The sequence below is a fragment of the Elephas maximus genome, chromosome 16 (assembly GCF_024166365.1).
Source record: "Elephas maximus indicus isolate mEleMax1 chromosome 16, mEleMax1 primary haplotype, whole genome shotgun sequence".
Lineage (NCBI taxonomy): Eukaryota > Metazoa > Chordata > Mammalia > Proboscidea > Elephantidae > Elephas > Elephas maximus.
In genome coordinates this window covers 25689572-25702440 of record NC_064834.1, presented here as the reverse complement: position 1 = coordinate 25702440, position 12869 = coordinate 25689572, and positions in this window count along the sequence as shown.

The window sequence follows — 12869 nt, the reverse complement described above, 5'->3', positions numbered from 1 at the left end:
CATGGATTACATCTGTGGAAAGAGATGATGGAGAAGCTCAATATCATCATTCAGAACAAAGCCAGGGGGAGACTGTGGAACAGATCATCAATTGCTCCATGCAAGTTCAAGTTAAAACTGAAGAAAATTAAAACAAGTCCATGAGAGCCAAAGTACAACCTTGAGTGTATCCCAACTGAATTTAGAGACCATCTCGAGAATGGATTTGATGCATTGAACACTAATGACCGAAGACCAGAGAAGTTGTGGGATGACATTAAGGACATCAAATGTGAAGAAAGCAAAAGGTCATTAAAAAGACAGGAAAGAAAGAAAAGACTAAAATGGATGTCAGAAGACCTGCTCTTGAACATAGAGAAGCTAAAGCAAACAGAAGAAACGATGAAATAAAAGAACTGAACAGAAGATTTCAAAGGGCAGCTCGAGAAGACAAAGTAAAGTATTATAATGAAATACGCCAAGACCTGGAGTTAGAAACTCAAAAGAGAAGAAGGCGCTTAGCATTTCTCTAGCTGAAAGAACTGAAGAAAAAATTCAAGCCTTAGATTGCAATATTGAAGGATTCTATTGGCAAAATATTGAATGACAGAGAAAGCATCAAAAAAGTATTTTTAAAAAAGAAAAGACAGAGAAAGCATCAAAATATTGAATGATAGAGAAAATATTTTAAAAAATTGGTCAACGTTCAACCATTTCAGGAGGTAGCATATGATCAAGAAGCAATGGGACTGAAGGAAGAAGTTCAAGCTGCACTAAAGGTGCGGGCAGAAAATAAGGCTCCAGGAATTGACAGAATACCAATTGAGATGCTTCAACAAAAAGATGCAATGCTAGAAATGCTTACCTCTCTATGCCAAGAAATTGTGAAGACAGCTACCTGGCAAACCGACTAGAAGAGATCCATATCTGTGCCCATTCCAAAAAAAAATTGATGCAGCAGAATGGGAAATTATCGAACAGTATCATTAATATCACACACAAGTAAAATTTTGCTGAAGATAATTAAAAAATGGTTGCAGCAGTCCATTGACAGGGAACTGCCAGAAATTCAAGCCATATTCAGAAGAGGATGTGGAAAGAGGAATATCATTGCTGACGTCAGATGAATCTTGGCTGAAAGCAAAGAATACCAGAAAGGTGATCACCCGCGTTTTATTGACTACACAAAGGCATTCTCATGTGGATTATAAAAAGTTATGGATAACATTTTGAAGAGTGAGAATTCCAAAACACTTATTTGTGTTCATGTGGAACCTGTACATAGACCAAGAGGCCATCATTTAAACAGAACAAGGAATACAGTGTGCTTTAAAATCAGGAGAGTAGTGCACCATGGTTTTATCATTTCACCATTCTTATTAAGTCTGTATGTTGAGCAAATAATCAGAAAAGCTGGACTATATGAAGAAGAATGTGGCATCAGAATTGGAGGAAGTCTCATTAACAACCAGAAATATGCAGAAACACGACCTTGCTCGCTGAGACTGAAGAGTACTCGAAGCAGTTACTGATGAAGATCAAAGACTATAGCCTCAGTATGGTTTCCACTTCAACATAAAGAAACCAAAAATCCGCACAAATGGGCCAATAAGCAACATCATGACAAGCGGAGAAAAGATTGAAGTTGTCAAGTATTTCATTTTGCTTGGCTCCGTAATTGACGCCCATGGAAGCAGCATTCAAGAAATCAAAGGACATATTGGACAAATATGCTACAAAAGACCTCTTTAAAGTGTTAAAAAAACAAAGATGTCACCTTGAGGACTAAGGTGCACATGACTGAAGCCATGGTATTTTCAATTGCCTCACATGTGTTTGAAAGCTGGACAACCAATAAGGAAGACTGTCATGGATTGAATTGGGTCCCCCCAAAAATGTGTATACTAACTTGGTTAGGCCATGATTCCCAGTATTGTGTGGTTGTCCTCCATTTTGTGATTGTAATTTTATGTTAAGAGGATTAGGGTGGGCTTGTAATACCACGCTTACTCAGGTCACCTCCTTGATCCAATGTAAAAGGGAGTTTCCCTGGGGTGTGGCCTGCACCACCTTTTATCTCTTAAGAGATAAAAAGAAAGAGAAGCAAGCAGAGAGTTGGAAACCTTATACCATCAAAAAAACAGCATCAGGAGGAGAGCGTGTCCTTTGGACCTGGGGTTCCTGCACCTGAGGAGCTCCTCAACCAGGGGAAGATTGATGACAAGGAACCTTCCTCCAGTGCTGACAAAGAGAAAGCCTTTCTCTGGAGCTGGCACACTGAATTTGAACTTGTAACCTACTAGACTGTGAAAGAACAAATTTCTTTTTGTTAAATCCATCCACTTGTGGTATTTCTGTTAGCAGTACTAGATAACTAAGACAAAGTCCGAAGAAGAATTGATGCCTTCAAATTATGCTGTTGGTGAAGAATATTTAATATACCATGCACTGCCAGAAGAACAAAAAAACCTGTCTTGGAAGGAAGACAGTCAGAATACTCCTTAGAAGCAAGGTTGGCAAGAGTTCATCTCATGTACTTTAGACATGTTATCAGGAGGGAACAATCCCTAAAAAAGGATATCATACTTGGTAAAGCAGAGGGTAGTTGAAGAAGAGGAAGGCCCTCAAAGAGATGGATTGACATGTGGCTGCAACAATGAGATCAAACAGCAACAACTGTGAGGATGGTGCAGGACCAGGCAGGGCTTTGTTCTGTAATAAACGGGGTTGTCATGAATTGGAACCAACTCCACAGTACCTGACAATAACTTATATATATATAAAGAGGGAGAAAGGGAGCCAAGGTAAAGATGCTAAGCAGAGGTGCAGCGCTTGCTTAAATGAAAGGTGATACTCATATCACCTTGTTGTTGTTGTTAGGTGCCGTGGAGTCAGTTCAGACTCATAGCGACCCTATGCACAACAGAACACTGCCCGGTCCTGCTCCATCCTTACAATCGTTGCTATGCTTGAGCTCATTGTTAAAACCACTGTGTCAATCCACCTCGTTGAGGGTCTTCCTCTTTTCCGCTGACCCTGTACTCTGCCAAGCATGATGTCCTTCTCCAGGGACTGATCCCTCCTGACAACATGCCCAAAGTATGTAAGACGCAGTCTTGCCATCCTTGCCTCTAAGGAGCATTCTGGCCACACTTCTTCCAAGATAGATTTGTTCATTCTTTTGGCAGTCCATGGTATATTCAATATTCTTCTCCAACACCACAATTCAAAGGCGTCAACTCTTCTTCTGTCTTCCTTATTCATTGTTCAGCTTTCACATGCATATGATGTGATTGAAAATACCATGGCTTGGGTCAGGTGCACCTTAGTCTTCAGGGTGACATCCTTGCTCTTCAACGCTTTGAAGAGGTCCTTTGCAGCAGATTTGCCCAATGCAATGTGTCTTTTGATTTCTTGACTGCTGCTTCCATGGCTGTTGATTGTGGATCCAACTAAATGAAATCCTTGACAACCTCAATCTTTTCTCCGTTTATCATGATGTTCTTCACTGGTCCAGTTGTGAGGATTTTTGTTTTCTTTATGTTGAGGTGTAATCCATACTGAAGGCTGTGGTCTTTGATCCTCATTAGTAAGTGCTTCAAGTCCTCTTTACTTTCAGCAAGCAAGGTTGTATCATCTGCATAACGCAGGTTGTTAATCTTCCTCCAATCCTGATGCCCCGTTCTTCTTCATATAGTCCAGCTTCTCGGATTACTTGTTCAGCATACAGATTAAATAGGTATGGTGAAAGGATACAACCCTGACGCACACCTTTCCTGACTTTAAACCAATCAGTAACCCCTTGTTTTGTCCAAACAACTGCCTCTTGATCTATGTACAGGTTCTTCATGAGCACAATTAAGTGTTCTGGAATTCCCGTTCTTCGTAGTGTTATCCATAGTTTGTTATGATCCACACAGACAAATGCCCTTGGATAGTCAATAAAACACAGGTAAACATCCTTCTGGTATTCTCTGCTTTCATCCAGGATCCATCTGACATGAGCAATGATATCCCTGGTTCCACGTTCTCTTCTGTAACCAGCCTGAATTTCTGGCTGTTCCCTGTCGACATACTGCTGCAGCCGTTTTTGAATGATCTTCAGCAAACTTTTGCTTGCGTGTGATAGTAATGATATTGTTCTATAATTTCCACATTCAGTTGGATCACCTTTCTTGGGGATAGGCATAAATATGGATCTTTTCCAGTCAATTGGCCAGGAAGCTGTCTTCCATATTTCTTGGCATAGACAAGTGAGCACCTCCAGCGCTGCATCTGTTTGTTGAAACATCTCAATTGATATTCCATCAATTCCTGGAGGCTTGTTTTTCACCAATGCCTTCAGAGCAGCTTGGACTTCTTCCTTCAGTACCATCGGTTCCTGATCATACGCCACCTCCTGAAATGGTTGAATGTCGACTAATTCTTGTTGGTATAATGACTCTGTGTATTCTTTCCATCTTCTTTTGATGCTTCCTGCATCGTTTAGTATTTTTCCCATGGAATCCTTCACTATTGCAACTCGAGGCTTGAATTTTTTCTTCAGTTCTTTCAGCTTGAGAAACGCCGAGCGTGTTCTTCCCTTTTGGTTTTCCATCTCCAGCTCTTTGCACATGTCATTATAATACTTTACTTTGTCTTCTCGAGAGACCCTTTGAAATCTTCTGTTCAGTTCTTTTACTTCATCAATTCTTCCTTTTGCTCTAGCTGCTTGACGCTCAAGAGCAAGTTTCAGAGCCTCCTCTGATATCCATCTTGGTCTTGTCTTTCTTTCCTGTCTTTTCAGTGACCTCTTGCTTTCTTCATGGATGATGTCCTTGATGTCATTCCACAACTCGTCTGGTCTTCGGTCACTAGTGTTCAATGTGACAAATCTATTCTTGAGATGGTCTCTAAATTCAGGTGGGATATACTCAAGGTCATATTTTGGCTCTCGTGGACTTGCTCTGATTTTCTTCAGTTTCAGCTTGAACTTGCATATGAGCAATTGATGGTCTGTTCCACACTCGGCCCCTTGTTCTGACTGATGATATTGAGCTTTTCCAACGTCTTTCACCAACATAAACAGTGACTATACACATGGATCTTGCCAGATGGAACACACAGAAATCAAATTGACTGCATCTGTGGAAAGAGACAATGGAAAAGCTCACAAAAGTATACATACCCAGAAATTTTTGAATATATGCACTTTTCGGTTTCCAGAGATCGTTCTAAGGACCTTCCTCTGGAGCCAACAGAGAGAGAAAGACTTCCCCTCAAGCTGGCGCTCTGAATTCAAACTTCTAGCTTCTTAAACTGTGAGAAAATAAATTTCTGTTTGTTAAAGCCATCCACTTATGGTATTTCTGTTATAGCAGCACTAGATAACTAAGATACCTGGTATCTTACATGTATGTTGCATGTATTCTTTTATATGGATCAAATATTACATAATCAGAAATAATTGTAAAATATTTAAAATATCCATATAAAAATTCAACAATGGTGATAATGTACAGTGTTATGGATTGAATTGTGTCTCTGCCTAAAAATATATTGGAGTCCTAACCCCCATACCTGGGAACATGACCTTATGTGGAAGTAGGGCCTCTGAAGATGCTATCAGTTAGGTTAACATGAGGTCATACTAGAATGGGTCCTAATCTTATATGACTAATGTCCTTATGATAAACGAGGAGAAGATATACAGCAATAAAGAGTATATAACCATGTGAAGATGCGCCTACAAGTCAAGGAAATCAAGGGTCAGCAGCCATCATCAGAAGTGAGGAGACAGGCATGGAACAGATTCTCTCTCAGAGTCCCCAGAAGGAATCAGCACAACAAACACTTTGATTTCAGACTCCTAGCTTCCAGAACTGTAAGACAATGAATTTTTCTTATAAACCACCCAGTTTGTGGTATTTTGTTCTGGCAGCTTAAGAAACTAATAACCCAGTGACCTAATACATATGATATTTTGAAAGATCCTTCAACCCAACCCAACCCATTGCTGTCAAGTTGATTCTGTTTCATAGTAACCCTGTAAGACAGAGTAGAAGTGCCCCATAGGGTTTCTAAGGCTGTAACCTTTATGGAAGAAGACTGCCACACCTTTCTCCCGTGGAGCACTGGTGGGTTCAAACCAGCGACCTTCCAGTTAGCAGCCAAGTACTTTAAACACTGTGCCACCAAGACTCTGTGAAAGATCCTTTCACGGTAAAATAAGAAGAATACTTTTCTTGGCTTACCAAATTTGACTTGACATTTCATTGTTTCCAGTAAAATTTTACTGAGTGAAAGTGTGAGAAGTACAGCTGTAATGCATTGGTACCTGTGCCCAGTGAGAGGCGCAGGATTGGCTATGTGGATGTATCTGTCTGTGAACACTTAAGACACACCGTCGAAGTTAGAGATGGGTGGAATTGTCAAGGGAGGGGAGGTCTTGTCAGCAGGTAGGGACACAATTAAGTGCAATTTGGGTTATTACTGTTACTGTGACCTGCTTATTACACCCAGGCCTGAGGAAATTTAAATTACATTTTAATCACAGGGCTCCTTGTTGAGCAAGTAAATCAGCCAGAAATATTAGCCGTAAGACTTGAATCAGTGGTCCTCAAACTGGGGTACACAAAGACTTTCCAAGTTTATATTGGCCTGGACAGTTTTAAGAGAATCACTTTCAAGATCTTCAACTTCCTTATGTTTCCTGTCCTAAAACTGATCTGCCTAACAACCTGCCTGCTGTCTAGACCTGGAATTAGTTCCCCTTTTACAATCACTTTTTCCCTCTTGAGGTCCTGCAAACAGTTTGTGCTCAGCTAATAACCTAAAGATTGGCAGTTCGAACCCATCCAGCAGCACTGCAAAAGAAAGGCCTGGTGATCTGTTTCCTTTAAGGTTACAGCCAGAACAACCCTATGGAGTAGTTCTACTCTCTAACACATGGATCACCATGAGTAGAAATCCACTCTATGGCAAGGGACTTGGGCTTGGCTTTCCTATTTGTCACCTAACCCTACTGCATAGCCCCGGGGTTTAAAAACCTCCTGGGGCCAAGAGAGCAATCGAAATTATTGGTGTTTAAGTTGCTCTAAGCAATGAGCCAAGGGCTCAGTGTTTACATTATAAAACATAAAAATAGATGTGGAGTTGATATTGACCCCTGTCTCATTGTAGCATTAAGTGATAATTTTTCATGGATACATAAACTAAGGTTCACCTATCTCATTATGAGACTCATTTTCAGGAAAATTTTACCTTTGATGTTTAATATTGATCCATGATAATTTGTAATATACTTATTTGGTTTTCATCAGTTGTGTCTTGTTGTTGTTAGGTGCTTTTGAGTTGGTTCCAACTCATAGTGACCCTATGCACAAAAGAATGAAACACTGCCCGGTCCTGCACAGTCCTCACAATTGTTGCTATGCTTGAGCCCATTGTTGCAGCCACTGTGTCAATCCGTCTCATTGAGGATCTTCCACAACTCATCCGGTCTTGGGTCAGTAGTGTTCAATGAGTCAGAGATGGTCCCTAAATTCAGGTGGGATATACTCAATGGCGTACTTTGGCTCTCGTGGACTTGTTCTAATTTTCTTCAGTTTCAACTTGAACTTGCATATAAATAATTGATGGTCGGATCTGTAGTAGGCCCCTGGTCTTGTTCTGACTGATGATATTGAGCTTTTCCATTGTCTCTTTCCACAGATATAGTCAATTTGACTCCTGTGTGTTCCATCTGAGGAGGTCCATGTGTATAGTCGCTGTTCATGTTGGTGAAAGAAGGTACTTGTAATGAAAAAGTCTTTGGTCTTGTAAAATTCAGTCGTGATCTCCAGCATTGTTTGTATCACCAAGGTCATATTTTCCAACAACCAATCCTTCTTTGTTTCCAACTTTCGAATTCCAATCATCAGTAGTTATCAGTGCATCCTGATTACATGTTCAATCAATTTCAGACTGCGGAAGTTGGTAAAAATCTTCAGCTTCTTCCTCTTTGGCCTTAGTGGTTGGTGCACAAATTTGAATAATAGTTGTATTAACTAGTCTTCCATGTCAGCATAAAAATATTTTTCTATCACTGACAGCCTTGCACTTCAGGATAGATCTTGAAATATTCTTTTTGACAATGAATGCAACACCACTCTTCTTCAAGTTGTTGTTGCCAGCATAGTAGACCATATGATTGTCCTTTTCAAAATGGCCAATATCAGTCCCTTTCAGATCACTAATGCCTAGGATATCAATCTTTATGCGTTCCATTTCATTTTTGACATTTTCCAATTTTCCTAGAGTCACACTTCCTGCATTCCAGGTTCCGATTATTAATGGATGTTTGCAGCTGTTTCTTATCAGTCTGAGTCGTGCCACACCATCAGATGAAGGTCCCGAAAGCTTGACTCTATCCATGTCATTAAGATTGACTCTACTTTGAGGAGGCAGCTCTTCCCCAGTCACATTTTGAGTGCCTTCCAACCCGAGGGGCTCATCTTCTGGCACTGTATTAGACAATGTTCCGCTGCTATTCCTATGGTTTTCACTCACTAAATCTTTTCAGAAGTAGCCTGCTGGATCCTACTGTTAGTCTATGTTAGTCTGGACAGACTAATTCCCCCATGCGTCTGTCAGTCTGTCATACTGTGGGGGCTTGTGTGTTGCTGTGATGCCGGGAGCTATGCTACCGGTATTCATGTACAACAGGGTCATCCATGGCAGACAGGTTTCAGCTGAACTTGCAGACTAGGACAGACTAGGAATAAGGAACTGGCAGTCTACCTCTGAAAAGATTTAGCCAGTGAAAGCCTTATGAATAGCAGTAGAATATCAATTGTGTACTACACTAATAATAGATCAATTCCAAAGAAAAAGTTTGACATTAAATCTTATGGTTATGTGGATGTAAAATTGTATAAGATTTCTAATTACATACATATGCTTGTTTTAAAGAAATAGCGTAAGCAGTGAAGTCCTCTCAAGCATAAATATATTTTACAGTAGGATGAAATTCTGTGAGGTAACTGGAATAAAAATATATGTTTAAATAGGAAAAGGAACAATGTAACATTTCTGACTGCTGAAGATGAAGTGGTTTATACATTTTTTAAATGGATGACACCAAACCAAAAAAAACTCAAACTTATTGCCATGGAGTCAATCCCAACTCACAACAACCATTTGGAACAGATTAGAACTGTCCAATAAGGTCTCCAAGGAGTGCCTGGTGGATTTGAACTGCTGACCTCTTGGTTAGCACCCATAGCACTTATGCCACTATGCCACGAGGGTTTCCCTGTCAAAATTACAGCCTTGGAAACCCTATGGGGCAGTTCTACTCTGTCCTATAGGATCACTATCAGTTGGAAATCAACTGGATGGAAAAAAGTTTAGGTTGTGGACAGGTCCAGCTCCTTCCCAAGGTAACTTATTATTTTTTTTTTAAGATGTGTTGATACCATCAATTTTTCTCTTCCTACTTTGGTTCTAGAAATGTCTTCTCTATAGATATCCACCATCTTACTCTCCTCAAGAGTAATTGGACCTTTGCTCTTAAGGTAAAATTTTGAATCAGCTTCTGACGGAACAAAAAATTTGTATTGGAATTTTTATTGGAATTGCATTCAATTTGGAGATAAATCATATAGTTAGGATATTGGGTATTCCTGTTCATCAACAAGGGGGCCCTGGTTGTGCAATGATTAAGCGCTGGGCTGTTAACCAAAACTTGGTGGTTGGAACCCACCAGCTGCTCCACGGAAGGAAAGATGTGTCAGTCTGCCTCCTAAGGATTTACAGCCTTGGAAACCCAATGGAAAATTCTTCTCTGTCTTGTAGGGTCGCTATGAGTAGGAATTCGACTCCACGGCAATGCGTTTGGTTTTGGTATTCATGAGCATCACATATGCCACAAATTTAAATCTTCAATGTCTTTTGATGAAGTTTTACATTTTCTTCACATCGGCCTTGCACATCTTTGTTCAATTTATTGTTGAATTTCTTAGATCTCTTTTGCTACCGTAAATAATTAAAAAATTTGTCTTTTCTTTGTGCATGATGTATGCAAATAAAGTTGATTTTTGTATATTGATCTCATATTCAGATGCCTTGATGAATTCTCTTCTTATTTCTAATAAATTGTCTGTAGTTTCTCTGTCTTTGAGGTTTTCTAAGTAGACAACCAAGTGTGAATAATGACAATTTTATTCTTCAACTCTTGTAGTTGTATTTAGTTATCTTACTGCACTGGATAGGGCTGCCAGTACAACGTTAAATGGAACTGGTAATAGTGAACGTTCTGGTCTTCTTCCTGGTTTTAAAAGGAGTGCTTCTAACGTTTAACCATTTTTTTTTTTTCTTATAACTTTTATTAAGCTTCAAGTGAACGTTTACAAATACAATCAGTCTGTCACATATAAGTTTACATACATCTCACTCCCTACTCCCACTTGCTCTCCCCCTCTTGAGTCAGCCCTTTCAGTCTCTCCTTTCTTGACAATTTTGCCGGCTTCCCTCTCTCTCTATCCTCCCATCCCCACTCCAGACAAGAGTTGCCAACACACTCTCAAGTGTCCACCTGATATAATTAGCTCACTCTTCATCAGCATCTCTCTCCCACCCGCTGACCAGTCCCTTTCATGTCTGATGAGTTGTCTTCGGGGATGGTTCCTGTCCTGTGCCAACAGAAGGTCTGGGGACCATGACCGCCGGGATTCCTCTAGTCTCAGTCAGACCATTAAGTTTGGTCTTTTTATGAGAATTTGGGGTCTGTATCCCACTGATCTCCTACTCCCTCAGGGGTCCTCTGCTGTGCTCCCTGTCAGGGCAGTCATCGATTGTGGCCGGGCACCAACCAGTTCATCTGGTCTCAGGATGATGTAGGTCTCTGGTTCATGTGGCCCTTTCTGTCTCTTGGGCTCTTAGTTGTCGTGTGGCCTTGGTGTTCTTCATTCTCCTTTGCTCCAGGTGGGTTGAGACCAATTGCTGCATCTTAGATGGCCGCTTGTTAGCATTTAAGACTCCAGACACCACATTTCAAAGTGGGATGCAGAATGATTTCATAATAGAATTATTTTGCCAATTGACTTAGAAGTCCCCGCAAACCATGTTCCCCAGACCCCCGCGCTTGCTCCGCTGACCTTTGAAGCATTCATTTTATCCCGGAAACTTCTTTGCTTTTGGTCCAGTCCAATTGAGCTGACCTTCCATGTATTGAGTGTTGTCCTTCCCTTCACCTAAAGCAGTTCTTATCTACTGATTAATCAATAAAAAACCCTCTCCCACCCTCCCTCCCTCCCCCCCTCGTAACCACAAAAGTATGTGTTCTTCTCAGGTTTACTATTACTCAAGATCTTATAATAGTGGTCTTATACAATATTTGTCCTTTTGCCTCTGACAAATTTCGCTCAGCATAATGCCTTCCAGGTTCCTCCATGTTATGAAATGTTTCAGAGATTCATCACTGTTCTTTATCGATGTGTAGTATTCCATTGTGTGAATATACCACAATTTATTTACCCATTCATCCGTTGATGGACACCTTGGTTGCTTCCAACTTTTTGCTATTGTATACAGAGCTGCAATAAACATGGGTGTGCATATATCTGTTTGTATGAAGGCTCTTGTATCTCTAGGGTATATTCCCAGGAGTGGGATTTCTGAGTTGTATGGTAGTTCTATTTCTAACTGTTTAAGATAACGCCAGATAGATTTCCAAAGTGGTTGTACCATTTTACATTCCCACCAGCAGTGTATGAGAGTTCCAATCTCTCTGCAGCCTCTCCAACATTTATTTTGTGTTTTTTGGATTAATGCTAGCTTTGTTGGAGTGAGATGGAATCTCATCGTAGTTTTAATTTGCATTTCTCTAATGGCTAATGATCGAGAGCATTTTCTCATGTATCTGTTGGCTGCCTGAATATCTTCTTTAGTGAAATGTGTGTTCATATCCTTTGCCCACTTCTTGATTGGGTTGTTTGTCTTTTTGTGGTTGAGTTTTGACAGAATCATGTTGATTTTAGAGATCAGGTGCTGGTCGGAGATGTCATAGCTGAAAATTCTTTCCCAATCTGTAGGTGGTCTTTTTACTCTTTTGGAGAAGTCTTTAGATGAGCATAGGTGTTTGATTTTTAGGAGCTCCCAGTTATCTGGTTTCTCTTCATCATTTCTGGTAATGTTTTGTATTCTGTTTATACCTTGTATTAGGGCTCCTAGGGTTGTCCCAATTTTTTCTTCCATGATCTTTATCGTTTTAGTCTTTATGTTTAGGTCTTTGATCCACTTGGAGTTAGTTTTTGTGCATGGTGTGAGGTATGGGTTCTGTTTCATTTTTTTGCAAATGGATATCCAGTTATGCCAGCACCATTTGTTAAAAAGGCTATCTTTTCCCCAATTAATTGACACTGGTCCTTTGTCAAATATCAGCTGCTCATACGTGGATGAATCTATGTCTGGGTTCTCAATTCTGTTCCATTGGTCTATGTGCCTGTTGTTGTACCAGTACCAGGCTGTTTTGACTACTGTGGCTGTATAATAGGTTCTGAAGTCAGGTAAAGTGAGGCCTCCCACTTTCTTCTTCTTTTTCAGTAGTGCTTTGCTTATCCGGGGCTTCTTTCCCTTCCATATGAAATTGGTGATTTGTTTCTCTATCCCCTTAAAATATGACATTGGAATTTGGATCGGAAGTGCGTTAAATGTATAGATGGCTTTTGGTAGAATAGACATTTTTACTATGTTAAGTCTTCCTATCCATGAGCAAGGTATGTTTTTCCACTTAAGTATGTCCTTTTGAATTTCTTGTAGTAGAGCTTTGTAGTTTTCTTTGTATAGGTCTTTTACATCCTTGGTAAGATTTATTCCTAAGTATCTTATCTTCTTGGGGGCTACTGTGAATGGTATTGAATTGGTTATTT